This window comes from Hermetia illucens, chromosome 1 (assembly GCF_905115235.1).
Source record: "Hermetia illucens chromosome 1, iHerIll2.2.curated.20191125, whole genome shotgun sequence".
Taxonomy (NCBI): Eukaryota; Metazoa; Arthropoda; class Insecta; order Diptera; family Stratiomyidae; genus Hermetia; species Hermetia illucens.
The window spans coordinates 147,455,333-147,472,146 of NC_051849.1; the positions used below are offsets into that span (position 1 = coordinate 147,455,333).

Here is a 16,814-nt window from a genome sequence, read left to right on the forward strand (position 1 = left end):
AACTACTGACACAATATATTCTGTGCGGTTACTCATGGAGAAACACCGTGAGAAACATCGTCCTCTTTATATTGGGTTTCTTGATCTGGAGAAAGCGTTTGATCCTATGGTGAATAAACTATCAAAACAGCTAGTACCAGAGCAACTCATGCGCTGGGTTAAAATGGTCTACCATGATTCAAAAAGTAAAGTTCGAAGTGTGGCGGGTGTATAAGAACCGCTCCGTATATCTGTTGGTGTTCATCAACGAAGCGCCTTCTCACCACTCCTCTTTATTCTGGTTATGAACACTGTCACACGGGACATCCAACGTCTGCGCCTTATACACTGCTTTATGCAGTTGATGTTTTCCTGACGTCTCATATCAAAAATGATCACGAGCAACTTGTCCAAAAATGGAATAGTCGCCTCATGCAACACGGTCCCAGATTGAATCTGAATAAAACTGAATTTTTGACGACCGACCCCATGAAACAGGCGCAATCGCTGTCAGCGACTGTGACCTGCCCAAAGTGAGCGATTTAAATACCTCGGGTCAATGCTATCAGCCAATGGAGAACGGCGTTATCAAATTGTTCCACGCATTAGTGCAATTTGAACATCGAGGTCGATGGGAAACGACCCAAAGGGATGAATTGAGAGCCTCGCGACTAAATCTCGATCAGGTCTTTAATCGAGCAAAATGGCACAATGATGATTGATATAACTGATATGATGGCATATGACTTTGATCTATCGATAAAGCAATTCCTTCGACGGTGAGGCGTCGAGCTTCCTTTAAAGATTCCCCAACCGTACAGACGGATTTCTTGAAAAAAAAATTCAGATCTTTGACTCACTCAAATAACGCTTGATAACCAAATTCCCATTCACATATATTTGACTGGCGCTGTGTCTCAAGCGCTAAAATCAGTTCTTTTTCTTGCTAGGTCAATCCCCTCTAAAAAAGGAAGATTGATTTTGTTTCCATGGAATTTTGGCCATTTTCTTTGGGGAGTACATACAAAACGAAGTTGTAAATTATCAACACTTCACCCCCACTTCGCTTACTGAGTCTGCTTGATTTCTCTCTGACAAGTGATAAGCTAAATTGCGCTACCATTTACATGACTAAGCGAAAAATTAGGTTGACACATTTATCTCAATCAAGATAAAGTTTATAGAATAAACTTTCTAATTTTATAGTCACATGCTTCACTGAAAACATGAAAAAAAGAGTTTATGAACTATTGGATGTGGAGTCACCAATCTTCCAGGAAAAGTCACGTTTTCGAAATGAAGCGAGTTTATTGACATTTTTTGAACTTTTAGGGAGAGATAAGAATGAAACTTGCCATTTACTTATTTTCATATCAGTCAACGTGCACTCAGAAGCAAGACCTATGTTTTGTAATAATCTGATTAAGGGGGAACCCACTCTGAAACTTTCGGAAAATCGATTTTTTTTTCATTTAAATTGTATCGTCGAGCAAGTTCGTGAAAAATTTGTAAGACTGCAATATAGATACATGAAGAATAGGGTTATGAATTTTTGACACTTCAAGTTTTGAATTTTCTTGTGCTTGCAGTTGACTTTTGTCTATTTATTACATTTCTGGTGTTATTTTTGTTCCTTTCTAAAAATATTATTTCATTTGGAAGGGCAGTTTGCAGTTTGAAAAACATCTCAAAAATCTTTTTGGTATTACAAAAGTGAGTGGAAATTAGTTATGTAAGGAAGACAAGGAGCTTTACTGGAAACAAATTCAATCAAGAGATCGTGTAGGTTTCACGACTGAAGAAGCAAAAAACAATTTATTTTTAAAATGACCAAGGAAATCAGGCCACTTATAAGGCCAAGAACAATATTCGTTTTGGCCAAGCTCTGGTCAATAAGGCGGATTTGCGCTCAATATAATTCGTAGGCATGTCGTGTTTCTACGAGTTATATAAAGGAGCATTCAACAGCTGCGAGCCGCTACGGTCACGATGCTCCCAGGGCAGAATTGAGGCAGCGTCTGACGATTTGCCTCTGCCCTGGTAAGAAACCTTAAAGCCGTCGTCGCTTGACTTTTTTTTCCAAGAACAATAATTTACAAACGATAGTATCGGAGAAGATAATAGCAGTACTGATTACGCTGATGCAGAAGAGTATACTCTAATGAAACGAAAGTATAATTCTACAAAATCTGCACCTCAGTTGGTATCAATAGTGGGCGTATCAACAAGAAAAGTATCGAAAGTTCTTCAAAACTTAACTGAAGAGAAAATAGCGGTTTCCACACCTTTGCAATCAGAGTAAAGAACTAGTTTAGAAAATTTTTCGAGGACCTTTGTTTGCATTTTGATGGCAAGAGAATCAAAAATCTCCCAAATTCTAAAAGAACTCTGCGGTTTGGAGTTCCGGTTTGTGACACCGGATCAGTTAAATATCCTCAGCAAGCATTCCTCTGCAAGCTTTGTTGGTTAAAAACAATGCATAGAGTGGTACCAACAAGATTGGCGCAACTGCAGTTAATACGTAAAGAGAAAATGGAGTAGTCGCGAAACTTCAAACACAATTCAGACCAAAGAATCTAGGGCAAAGGAACTCAAGGAGCAGTACATAGCTATTCTCACCGAGAGCCAAGCAGCGATCAAGGCACTTAGGTCCAACCAGGTGAACTCTGAACTGGTGTGGGAATGCCTTGAGAAACTGAATATGCTCGGCTCGTCCAACAAGGTCTGGTTGAGGGAACTATACTGGGTAGGCCTACCAGGGATGGAGCAGTCCAGGGTGCTTATTGGGGGATACGAACCCATGCGTACAAAGGATTGCTTAAACCTCACCAAAAAGAACCTCCGAATCATAGTGGGAATTCTCACTGTTCATTGTCAGCTGAACTATCACCTAGGGACGCTAGGGATATCTACGGACACTGCCTGCAGGTTCTGTGAGGAGGGGGACGAAACCTCTATACACGTCCTGGGGCAGTGTCCGGCACTTGTGCAAAGTAGGTCGAGGCATCTGGAAGAACACTTAATACCAGATGCAAAGCTGAAAGAACTAGAAGTAGGGAACATACTAAAGTTCCTAACGGTTATATGCCTGCTTGAGATACTATGATCAATGGGTACACTATAGCCAGTAAAAGAGGCACAATAGTTCTTTAAGGACGCGGTGCGACTTTCTCTTAACAGAATAATAATAAAAGAATTTAGGAGCGTCTCAGTTTATAGGATGTCAACGTAACATTCTCGATCTTGTTCTTTGCCATTTGATAGATTCCGTGTTTTGAATCAAATCGAGCATCAACTATCAATTTATTGAAGATATTTTGATAGAGTACGAGAATATGCAAAGAAACTATTGTGGCACAGAAAAATACTATCATTCAGAAAACCGAGATGGAGAGATGACTTTCAGTTTCTTTTTGAGCTCTATGAAGGATGTAATTACTACCTGAAGCAAAAAAGACGACGTTTAATCTATTGAAAAAAAAGCTGTCTTCTCTCCATAGTGCCAGGTGGAATTCAGGAACAATATTTACAATGATTGCTTGTTGTCTCTTTCCAAAATAGGGAAATCCTTCCAAACTTTTTTGCGGCTTTATAGCAACCCACTGGGCAAAGGCAGTATTTTCAAATTAGCACCATTCATAGGACATATATGATAAATTACATGCTGTTATAACCAAATTAAATTGCGCAAAGGATTTGAAATCTTTTACCATTTACTGGGCAAAAGAACGCTGTGGGCTTGACGTGCTTCATTCAAATATGGTGGCTGGTTGAGCTGTAAAATTAATGAAAGAGCTTCAGGAAAAACTAACAAGTATCTGAATAAGAAATTCATAAACAGTAATTTAGAAAGTTAAAATCATTTGCACAGTTTGTTATATACTATATTCATAAGCAAATAAAAAATATTGAAAATATTCTTCTAATTACAAATACCGTTATGGGCGGGAGTTTTTTTATACCTTGCCAAAATTGTAGTTACTTTTGAGGTTTTATGTGAAACAAAACCTTATTAGAATCGATTTGATGTCTGTCTGTCACACCTGGTTTACTCGGAAATAGCAATTGTCACGAAATTTGGTGAGAACATGTGGTGTTTACTCCTTTACATATTGCAAGTGGCGCCATTTTCTATTAAGTTTAAGGGAGCCTCCCTGTGTAAGGCGTATGTGATTTTAATGAAATAGCTTAATTAGAACTTTTCGGAAATGATGATATTTTTGATATCGATTGAAACATAGGGGAGTGGGGGCTCAACATGTGTGCTCCAAAAAGTGTAGCAAGTCTTGTTCTCAGAGCATATCCTATTGAAAAATCTGTAAAATGTCACAATGGTGCAGCCATACGAACTCTAGGCCTCAAAACACATTCGATTCCGACATCTGCTTAAAGAAATTGAATAAACATATATTATCATATTTTAGAAATTTACCCGAAAAACCTCCTTAAGGTCATCCTAGAAGTACAAAATTGGTGGTCTTAGAAAGTTTGACAATATTCTAACTATTATTAACAAAGCTATAGAAGGTCAAAATTGTGTATTTCACCTGAATTTATTGCACTCTAAGACGTGTATGACGCCATTATCATATACGGTGAACTCATATGAACGGCGGGGTTGGAGTTTGGAAATACATAAATATATCAAGGAATATTTTGAATTGCAATCTAATCATTGTTTGATAGTTTGTATTTTATTAATTTGGAAATAAAAAAGCAATTTGCAAGTCTATTTGTTTCGAAACTGAAAGAAAATTTAGGGAAAATAAAATTTCATTAAGATTCAATTCAAACGTCATTCTTCGTTTGTAAAATTTGTAAAAGTGAACCAGACAAACGTACTTCACATCACACATATCTTTTTAAGATTTTGTGTGAAACAGAATCATCAAGCAAATGCCCCATATAATAGTTGACTTTTCGGTGATTTCGGTTTCCCCATTCTCCCTTACTCCCTTTTTTGCAGTTTTCTTCGACATCAGATTGACTTCCCCGTCCTCTCTTCCTCACGCAAAGAATCTTCTAGTGCAGGTTTCTATTGTTGGACAATGATTATCTTAAAATATATTTTATCATTTCGCTTGGGAGTAGTCAGCGGTTGTCCGATATCAGGCGTAATTCCTTCTTCTAGACATAATCCAAGCGCCCTTTAACATTTTTATTTTTAGCATGTTTTACGACTATAACCACAAAAATGACCACTATTCCTTCATCTGCTCTGTGAGTTAGGGCTCAAAAATACACTCAAAGTCTTCCCTGCTTGTCCTAAGAGGCGACTAAATGAGATAGAAATTTGCGAGCTAGCAACTCACAAATTTTCAAACCCTAGTGTTACCGAAACGTCAACAACGCTTCGGACGACTCTGGCTATCGGAAACGGACTGTGATTGGTTTCTGGAATGTGTGCATGCTCTCGACAACGGTAGCGACGATCTGCTTTCTCCAACTCGGGCGCGAATTCAAACGATATAAGCTGGACATTCTGGGCTCAAGCGAAGTAAGATGGTGGAATTGTGCACAGTACTGCTTTTGTATTCTGGAAAGCTGAGTTATAGTTGGCGCGAATCCGGTGTCGGATTGTATCTGACGGCTATGTTAACGCGCGTTCTCTTGAACTGGGAGCTGGTTTCGGACAGACTTCTGACTGCACGACTTCGGTCCAGGTTAAGGAATATCCCAATTATACAGTACTGTGCACCAACAGAGTGGAAAAGGATGGTTTCTACGAGCAATTATAGCGCAGACATCGACCTCGAAAAGGATCACTATCCGATGGTTCCTCAGTGGAGAGCTATCTCGCTGATTGGAGATATACTGAGTAAATCGACTGAGAATATCGATAAGCATTGGGCTGCCATCAGAAATGCTCTTTTATCGGGTGCTACACTGGTCGTTGGTCGCGCCCCGAAGGTGCGTCATTAGATCTAGCTGACTGCAGAATCATGCAGGCAGATCGACGAGCAAAAGAGGTTGATAGCTATATTGACCGTTGTGAATGACGATAGCGGGCTCTTCGCAGGAGGGCCGTTCCGGAGAAACTAATATCTATTATTAGAGCGACATATGATGACACAAAATAGCACGGCTGCCCCCAGGCAAAATCTCAGAGGATTTTGAGGTCCAAAGGGGAGTCTTTTTCGGAGGACTTGGAGGAGTTCAACGGACGATGACATCTAGATCATCATCAAAACAAACACCAACTAAAGCAAGATTCTCTGTCTGACGAATCATAGGACTCTCCCCATTTACATTAATAGATCGAACATCGAAGGCGAAGCATGGAACTGGATGTTGCCCGACACATTACCAGATCCGCTTTCTATCTCATCACAAAAATCAAGTTGAGGCTGTTCTGTGCTAATATTCTCCTTGTGTTGCTATAGGAGGTAACACATAAAAAATTAACCCCACTGTCACGCAAATGCTCCAAGCCTTAGTCAACAACTGTCTGCGTCGTATTATCAGAGTACGCTGCATCCCACCAAAGGATAAATGGCAACCAGGTTCCTCCATCCAGTACGCGAACTTCGAACTCTCAATCATACATACATCATACAATCATACATTATGTTTCATAAAGGAGAAGAGAGGGGAACCTACCGAAACTAGCTGTTTGGTTGACTTAAAGGAGTTTTTGCCATCCAGTGTCACCGCTATGCAGCACTTGGCGAAGGCCATCCAATTCTAAACTAGATTTACAACCTTTGCTATCATATCAACCGTAGAACGGCCCCTTAGGGGAAGAATGGGGGCAACTTTGTACCAGGTTTATCCTCACCTGAGTTGCAAACGCAGAGCTGCATGCGACCAGGCGCGTGTCATGGGTTGCGGATAATGACATGACCCACCGGGTCAGCTACGAATATCGAAAGTTAATCTTGTAAATAAGTAGCCGCGGACAAGCAGAACGTTTCCCTTTGTGTTCGTCCTCCCTTACCGATTCTTCCCGTTCAGGGGGAGTAAACCTCCTTAACAAATCCGTAATCCGGGGTGAAGGGATCGACGCGCCTATCGGATGAATTGCAGTGACGTTACACTGTATTTCAGCGGCTCCCTTCCAAATACCTTCCCTACCTTTGGAGGTAACCATGGGGCATTGCAACATTGGGGCTCTGTTGCAGGGTTGACTGCTTCCCCAATACTCGTGGGAACAAAATTGGGGAAAATAATTTAAATTCTCTTAACGGGACCCCAGGGACACGAAGACAGTACCCAACACGGTTAAGGGTCGTTCAACAACATCAGAGCGGCTCTTCGCCCTTGGATGTTTTGGCGGTTATGCCGTCAACCACCAGGGACGGGAGACCTAGGCGTCGTATGGTTTGGACGAACCAACTCAACGAATTTATCGTCCGCGCCTATTACCGTGTCACGGATTTGGAACGGAATCCATCAGGGTACAGACATCGACTACATGACGCGTTCATAACCCGATTTCCGGAGCTAAGTCATGTTCCGGAACAGAACGTCGTCAACCAGTACCGAGTGATAGTGAATAACAACCGAGTTGCCTTACCAACTAGGCAACAAATCTTCCAAGAGGTTTCACTTGAGCTCGGGCTGGAGTCATCAAATTACCGGACTAGTCAAAGGAGTAACACAAGTACTCCACCTGTAAGGCACTCCATGAATCCAGTAGTCAGGAGAAGCTTAGTAACTGGGGATGTCGACCCAATTTATAATGAGGCTTTGACCGCATTCCAAGTCGCATTCACAGAGTATGCTGAGATTCTCCCAGACGCTAGGCCAAGGATCCCTAAACTGAAGTTTACTTCGGCAACTACTAACATCATTGCTGCCGTTGACAGAATTTTGGCTGATCGTTTGGCTAGCGAGATTACTGCTACAGAGGTTCACAGCCTGATCTACGTTGCAGCTGCCACGGTTATTCGTCTCCATAACCAACATCTTAGAGCGAATAACAGAGGTATGCGCAGAAGGACTTTACCGTTCTGGGTGTTTCGACTCAACAAAAGAGTCGAAAAGTTGAGAAAGGAGATTGGTCGTGTGACGCAAGCACTCCTTGGAAATCCATCACCAAGAGTGCACAGATGCGTTGCGAACATCATTGGAAACTACCATCTGTCCAATGATATGCCAATCGAAGAAATCGTCGAGGTGCTGAAACAGAAACTTGCGGTATGCTCCAATCGCATCCGTAGGTATCAGAAAAGCTTTCAGCGAAGGACAGACAACACCTTGTTCTTCCAGAACCAACGAGGATTCTACAAAAATCTCATCAACTCAGGTAGGGAAAGTAACCTCAATCTGGATCAGGCAGAAGACTTCTGGAGAAGTGTTTGGAGCGAATCCAGTCGTTGCAATTTAGAAGCAGCGTGGCTCCCACACCTTATGCGTTCATGCGAGGCCCTCCCCGAAATGACCATGCCTGACGTAACTGAAGTCGACGTTAAAGCAGTCCTTGACAAGGCAGGTAACTGGAAGGCGCCAGGAGTTGACAAGATTCACAACTTCTGGCTGAAGCGGTTCAAGAGCACTCACAGGATATTGGCAAATCAATTTAATCAGATGATTGCCGATCCTGATTTAGTTCCACCATTTTTCACCAAGGGGATAACTTTCCTCATCCCCAAGGAACAGGGTGTCTCTTGCCCTTCAAAATGTCGACCAATTACTTGTCTTCCTACCATCTACAAGGTCTTCACTTCAGTTCTGTGCGCGAACATCTCAAAACATCTTGATGTTCATAAATTGATAGCTGAGGAGCAAAAAGGATGCGCAAAAGGCTCCCGAGGCTGCAAAGAACAGCTTATAATCGATACGGTAGCTGTAAAGCAGGCTGTCCACCAAAAACGAAACATCTCGACAGCCTACATCGATTATAAATCAGCCTTTGACTCCATATCACATTCGTGGTTACTACAAGTGTTACGCTTGTATAAAATCAACCCGAATGTTGTTCTTCTACTGAGAATTGTAATGAAGAATTGGAGCACGAAGCTATCGGTATCTTCGCAAACATCAGGAGAGGCATTTTCGAAGGCGACTCTCTAAGCCCACTGTGGTTTTGTTTGGCTTTGAATCCGCTATCCCATCTTTTGCATGAAAGCAAATACGGGTTCCAAGTCAAGCATGGCATATTGTCGAAATGTGCATTGAGCCATTTAATGTACATTGACGACATCAAATTGTATGCCAAAGACGAGAACCAACTTCGCTCCTTGCTGGACATCACCATCCAGTTCAGCAGGGATATCGGCATGCAGTTGGGTTTGGAAAAATGTCGCATAAAAACAATTGTTCGGGGAAAACACACCGACAACGAAGGATACAGCCAAAATAACATCCGAATTGAGGGTATGGATTCGGACGACGTCTACAAATACCTCGGCATATTGCAAGCAACAACACCTGCTGTGGCAGTAATCAAATCTAAGTTGCTGGGGGAATTTGAACTGCGTCTGAATCTTGTTAAAACTGAGCTGTACGGGAAAAATAAAATCATGGGAATCAACACCTTCACCATTCCCGTCCTTCTATAGACTTTCGGTGTGATACAGTGGAGTAATACCGATTTAGAATCTGTCAATAGACGGGTAAGGGTAGTCTTGCAAACAACAACATGCACAATAGAGCTGCTGAAAAATTGAGGATCACTATCCCACGTCATCAGGGAGGAAGGGGGGTACTTGATTTAAAAACGTTTCACTACAATCAAGTACATTCTCTTCGTGGGTTTTTCTATGAGAAAGAATCCTCTACCCAAATACATCAGGCTACCGTCATGGCAGATAATAAATTATCTCCTTTGAACTTGAGAAGCAGAGAATGGGATCCCATGTCGAATGTTACTTCAGTCCAACAGAAGATCGACATGTGGAAAGAGAAACCCATTCACGGAGGTCATATCAAAAATTTGTTGTTGTCAGGCATTGACATCGAAGCCTCCAACAAATGGTTGATAAATGGTGTACTTTTCTATGAGACCGAAGCATTCCTAACTTCAATTCAGGATGCTTCGCTCCCAACAAAAAATTATAAACGGTACATTCTTCACGACTCCTCAATCACCAATTCCAGTTGTAGGTTATGCAACTGCGAAGAGGAGACCATCCAGCACATAACATGTGCGTGCAGGATGTTGAGCAGTACCGAGCACACCAATCGTCATAACTCCGTCTGCAAGATTCTCCATCAAAACCTTGCGTTGAAGTATAACTTAGTGGCAACCTACCATCCTTACTATAAGTATACTCCGCAGAGAATCTTGGAAAATGATCGGGTCAAACTACTGTGGGATCACACTATTGGCAGACGATATGAAGCAGACTTGGAGACTGCAAAAAATCGAAGTAGCCCCAGTGGTAATTTCAGCGACGGGATTAGTCCCGCAGAACTTACATAAAGCTGAAAGCTGAAAACGCTCGATCTTAGGGCTGGGCTATACATGGAGATGCAAAAAGCGGTTATCCTTGCAACCTGTGCTATAGTCCGAAGAGTCCTGTCGGTAACAATCTGACCTAATGGGTTTCAGTCTTGATCCGCACTGTCTTCCATATAAGATCCATGTCTCTGTAGTGTAGAACCTCCGCGTCATTGGCTGAAGTGTTTGCGACAATCGGGATGTAGTAATACATTTTCGCATGGTCGCACATACTTTGCGTTAAAACGCATCATCGCTGTGATGCGGGCCTTTGGATGTTGCCTTCAGCCCATCCTTAGGTTGGTCGCCCCTCGGTCCGGTTGGGCGGGAAGAGGGTCTGTGGGCTTTTTTAACTATATAGATATTAAACATATAACCTCCTCCTGTTTCCTCTCCCTTGATCTCTAAAAGACACATTGAGTGATAAAAAGAAAGTAGTTTTGACAAATTTCGGTTCGAAAACTATCTTCATCTTATTCACTTAGTGAAAATCTCCTTTTCCACCACGCACCAGTCAAAAGTGCGTGTGATTCAAATGACCAATATTTCCGCAGATCTCCTACAAACAATATATTTGTTTGTTATATTAATAAAAGTGGGCTTAGACCACAATTTCAGAAAAAAACGAAAATATTGCTATGCGATGATGGCTTTACGATTTCTTACCAGGACAAAGGCAAATCGCCAGACGCTGCCTCACCTCTACCCTGGGAGCAACGTGACCGAAGAGGCTCGCAGATGTTAAGTGCTCCTTTATATAATTCGCAGAGCACAATATGACTGCATGCACAATATGCCAGAGCTGAACGTAATAAACAAATATTTATTTAATTAATCATAAAATGGCACCAAGGTGCCTTTGAATCAACAGTGGTACTCCTGGGCTAAGCTTTTATTGAAATAACAAGTTTATAAATATATGTTCGTTTAGTTCTGACAAAAAGTTTGATGTATGTATCTACTGGCGTTTATTCTCTAAAACTTATGTTTACAAAAAGCTTTCCCTAGTGATTGATAACAGTATTTTCCAATACTGCTGACCCTGATAGTTCCAGTCCCGACGTAGAAGGAATTTAACCTTCATTTGCAAAGGTATGTGATCACCCAGAGTAGTTTCACTGCTTTGAATCTAGATATACTATAGAGCTCAAACAAGCTGTATACGTAACTGATTTTTGGGGGGATTGGTACAGTATGACCTCGCTGTCCTCGAGCAAATTGTCCAAACATGGAATCTTCACCTCGTCCGGCGCACAGAATTGTTTCTGAATAAAACAAGGTTTTTAACGACTGATCCTAATGAAGCAGCCACTATTACTGGCTCTTGGATTAATGATATCATTTGTTTAATGCATCAACGCAATTGGAATGAAGTGGCATTCCACAACTGGCTACCTAGCTACCCTATCCCCTGTCGCCCTCAATTATTTCGAATGCTGACGGACTACCAGAGGCAATGAATGTTGCCTTGCCGTAGTAAAGATGAAGATGTTACGTCGGATCAATCTCGTAGCAAGTTATTATCACGTCCAAAATGAGGATATCCGCTATATTATATATGCGGTCAGACTGATTGTGGAAAAGTTGTTAGATATGCGTCTTCGATGGTATGGTCATGTATTTGGCGCTGACGAAAATTCACTAGGTAAGATTGGCCCGAATATATCCAACCGACGGCTTTATACGCCAGATGGTGATTTCAGAGCCGCCAAGTCCCCGCGGAACGGCTGAGAAAATCCACCAATCCATCGAGTCCTAAAGCCCCCAAAAAATTGGCTCCTGGAAGATGTACGCCATTCAAAAACTTGGGACGTCCCGTCTGTAATTTTGCCTTCGTCCACTTTATAGAGAGTTACTATGAAGCAGGTACCTTTTCGGGCTGTTTTGCTTTTTAATACGAACCTTATTATTACTGCAGTTGATAGTGTCGTGCTTGAAACGATTTTTGTTAGGTAAAGCTCAGAAAATTATTCACTCAAAGCTGTGTGAGACCCTCAGATTTCCGTAATCGAAGTTATCGAGCGTATTTTTGAATGCTCATAATTATGTTTTTTGTGCATAGTTTGGTTCGGTTGAATGAATGGTATTATATCTCACAATCATAAACCAGTTGTAAAATGCTCATAAAACTATTTATTCATTCATAACAATTACATTTCTCACAAGTTTATCGCAGCTCACATGGCGGATAAGTCTACAAACAATAAAGTATATTGTTGTGTATTAAAACCATAAAATAGGCAATATCAGAGTCTAATTTGGTAGTCTAAACCTTTGGAAACAAAAAAGCATAAAATAAGGAAATACTTAACTTTTGTCTGATGAATAGCTTTTAAGGAAAGTGATGCTGGCTATAATTACTTGTGAAGAAATGTAACGAAATGTAATGTAAAATTTAGGGAGAGGGGGTAGAAATTTCAACCATTTCAGGGCCGAAATTTATCCCATTCCCTGGGATTTTAATATGGGGAAGCTGTTAGAATTAATTAATCTTCCTGGATTTTTGTGATTTTTAAGGTTTTAAAAATCGGTTCGATGTCTATCTGTCACAGCCAATTTACTTGGAAACGGGTAAACCAGTCGTCACGAAATTTTGTGAGAACATGTGGTCTGTGTGTCCCTTTACACGCAGCGAGTGGCGCCATTTTGTGTTGAGTTTAAACAGTTACTTCCAATACATTCTAGCTCAATTAGTACTTTCCGAAATTGATCTAATTTCTGATGATCTTAAATGAAACAGGGGAGATAGCGCTCAAAACGTGTTCCCCAAAAAGTGAAATAGGTCTCGTTCTCAGAACCTATCCAACCGAAAAATCTAAAAAAGTCACAGGTATGCATCTGTACAAAATCTAGACATCAAAATTCACCCCGTTCCGATATCTGCACAAATAATGTAAGCGAAAACCTCCCTTAAGTTCATCCTCGATTTGGCAACAGTGTAGCTGATAATATAGGACACAAGTTTGAAGGCAATGCAACTGTTATTAACAAAGTTGTTGGAAGCCAAATTATTGCATTTCATGCAGAACGGGTGGCAAACCTCGGTAATAGGTAGCAGGCCATTATATAATTTCATATTTCTTCTATTCACAATGGGCAAAATGCTGGTCCGAGAGACCTATAAGAGATTGCTCGCGGTCGTTGAAAGTCAAAGAGGTCTTTCAAATCGACAGTATGGGTTCCAGATCAGCCATTGATGCCATCCAATTACTTATTAGCTTGGCCGAAGATGCATTTCATAGAATGGGTTGTGCCAGCAAATATGGTGTAGTGATCCTGAGCTGTATACAGAAGTCCCTGGTGACGATTGCTGTTTCCATTTATCTTGTTGACATTGTGGGCAGCTACTTATGAGAACGATCGATAATGGACTCCAGGACTCTCCGCGGTTGTCCTGCAGGGTACCCTACTAGGCCAACTACTGTGGATCATCATGTACAGTGATGCACTTAATCTTCTCGTTCCGGAGAAGGTCATGATGGTAGGTTATTCTGGTTGTGGTTACAAAGAATCTCGAAAATGTTGAGTGATATTCATGCGAAACAATCAGTGCTGTTAAAGCTTGGTTCGCGGAGTATCTAGCGCATATTCTTACAATGGGCGAGGCTTCTGAAAGAAAGGAGCATTTTAAGGGGGGAAACAACGTTAGTAGTTTTTCAGAATCGATATTTTTTTATTGCATAGGTCGTTAGCATAGGTATCACAGAATACGCTGCAAAAATTTCAAAGCGAAGCGCGAGTGATTATCGAGTACACGCTTAGGATAGACCACCCAAGACTTAGTCCCTTTATATCCTTAAGAAATCTGATAGCGTTATGTAAATAGTGTATTCATAGTTAGTGTATACTTGGCGTTAGTCCCTTGTACGAGCGAATTTATATTATTTTGCTGTAACTATATTTGGTTCGTAATTATGCTTCGTCTTCATATCCGTTTTTGACATTTGCGGGAAAGCTCAAATTCGTTACAAAATTGCAAAAAAATGAAGACCTGCAAACCCTTTTATTTGATTATTTTCAACTGCATTGAGGTTCATATTCTCAGAAAATAAGTGAATGATGTAAAACGGTTGTTTTAAGTTGGAGAACTCTTGTTGTGATCGTCAACGGAATATAGCCGAATATTGAAACGACCCAAAGTAAAGTGTGAAAAGCGGAAGAGCTGAAGAAGATGGCGTTACGATCGCCGCGGATAGAAGGAAGGAGACCTTACTAAAGTAAGCTAACTACGCCTCGTGATGTAATACCCAAAGGTGGTCCTACGGGGTAAGGGGAGGGGAGAACTGGGGGTGGTTTTGGAGTGTTTTTTTTCTTAAGGCTTGGTTAGAATCGAAAAATTGAAACTACTAGAAGATATTTTGGTTGGGATACACTCAATAGGTTTTTTGTCGATTATTTCTGCCAAGTTATGAGCAAGTTATTAGTTCTGCAACTTTAATTTAACTGTTTTGTCCTTTTTTTCTTTCGCTGATCAATAAAACGGTTTTATGTTCGGCAGATTAAAATTATGTCCGTATAGATCAATGGTTAGAGCAGTGAGCTGTTGTACCGAATGTTGCGGTTCAAATCTCACTAGTGGTTGGTAGGTCCTTATTGTTCGCTGTAAGTTGCTGAGAATACTTTTGGCCATCTGGGTCGCAATACAGTTGTCTTCCCAGGAGTAAAGAGTGGAAAATCTCTCCTGTTGCTCCTAACAAATTTGATATCACATATCATCACATTCCACTGAAGTGGAGAGCATGTTTTTCACAGATTTCTTCGTGGGAGAACACAAATATAGCGGGCTGAATAGATCATTCAAAACCAGTTTGTTGGTTGAATGACAATTATCTTTATTATACCTTCTTATTTTATTATAAAGAAATACTTACTCGAAGTGCTTTTAGCAGAAAAATGTTACAATAACATTTGCGTAAATTGCCGATAACCCAAAATTTAAGTTGACGTACCGAAATAAATTGCTGGTTAGGTAGACATTAAATATAAATATATCCGAAGAACTGAAAACCGTAAATCTTATTAATATTTTTACGAGTATTTTATCTTAACTGAACACGTTCTGTCTTCTCATAACGGATGAAATAAAACTTTTCAACTGAGAAAGCATTATTAAGCGACAATAAAATGCAATGGTTTAGTGAACTGCGTCTTGCATTGAGTGAGCGCTTTCGATGAGAAAACAGGATCAACAAGTTCTTTTTGATACAATGAAATGATATCTGTAAAAATCAAATACTTTAAAAGTTATCGTATAGAGCGCAGTCTTTGAGTGATCCATTTGGTTTCTGCTTGTCGCATATATCGTGCATCCGATTTGCCTTTTTATAGTGTTTAAACTCCGTTTCTAGGATTTTAGGACTTTCTTTTGGAAAGTAAAACGGTATATTTTCTTAACACCAACTTGTCCTGAATTTAAATTTTTGGAAAGCGGCGAACCTGTATTTAGCGTTGTTAAAGCTCGGTTCCACTCCTGATGAGGCAGAAATATCATGATTTTTCAGGCTAGAAACTTACTGGACTGAATCTTTAGTTAAATTTGATGACAATGAATAGTACGCGGGCTGAAATTTAAACCTAGCGTATTTTTTCACTGTGATCTACAGGCTGATGACATAGCCATAGAACGTTAGCCTCCCTATTTCGTTGCTCTGAGTTCAAATCTCAGGCATCATGGGTGTCTGTGTTTATCTTGCTGCTGTGAGCTTATCTTTTGCAATCGCTAATTTTGATGATAGTGGAACTGAAACACAATGTGACTGCGTGGATGCCCCACGCCGTCATCCATCCATTCTTAGAACACTATTTATTGTTTTATTTTCTTTGTTGTAGTATCGATATGTAGTTCCATGGGTATGTATGTTCCCTGTTCAATCCTTTGTAGAGTAGTTTCTTTCTGTAACTGTATTTTCACCCCGCCCCTCTCATTTTCATTTTAAGTGAAACTGATTCAGTTTCATTATCATTGTTTAAGTGGTATGCTCACAGCAGCGGTACAAACACAAAGTCGGATACGATATTTATGACGACTTCGATTTAAATCCGGAGCTAAGAGATTGAGAGGCTGGCGTTCTCCAACCCCCTCCCCTCGCCCTGCGGGTTGTCAAGATTTCTCTCGAGTTCCACTAATATCTTCTTCCTCTTCTTTAACTTTTGTCCGGCTCAGAAGGGCGTCGGTTCGTTTTCATCAATTGCGCCGTTTTGATCATTCGTACACCTGATCTAAATGTTGGTGAGACACTTTCAAATCACCATCTAACGTACCAAGCCAGCGTTGTTTTGGTCGCCATCTCAAGTCCTTTTTAGTAAGCGAGTTCTCGTCAGCGAGAATTACAGATTCATTCCATTGAAGCTGCTTATCTCTCCATTTTTCCATGATCCGTGCAACCTCACGTTGATCGCCAACTTCCTCATTTTAAATGTGATTATGGCGTGCTACGCCACTGATTAAATG

At 40.8% G+C, this 16,814-nt stretch overlaps 1 protein-coding gene across 1 annotated transcript in view; it reads left to right on the forward strand.

Annotated features, from left to right (window-relative positions):
* LOC119656328 (xanthine dehydrogenase) overlaps positions 1 to 16,814 on the forward strand; it is a 65,334-nt gene that overhangs the window by 38,821 nt on the left and 9,699 nt on the right. The gene's annotated exons all lie outside the window — the stretch shown is intronic.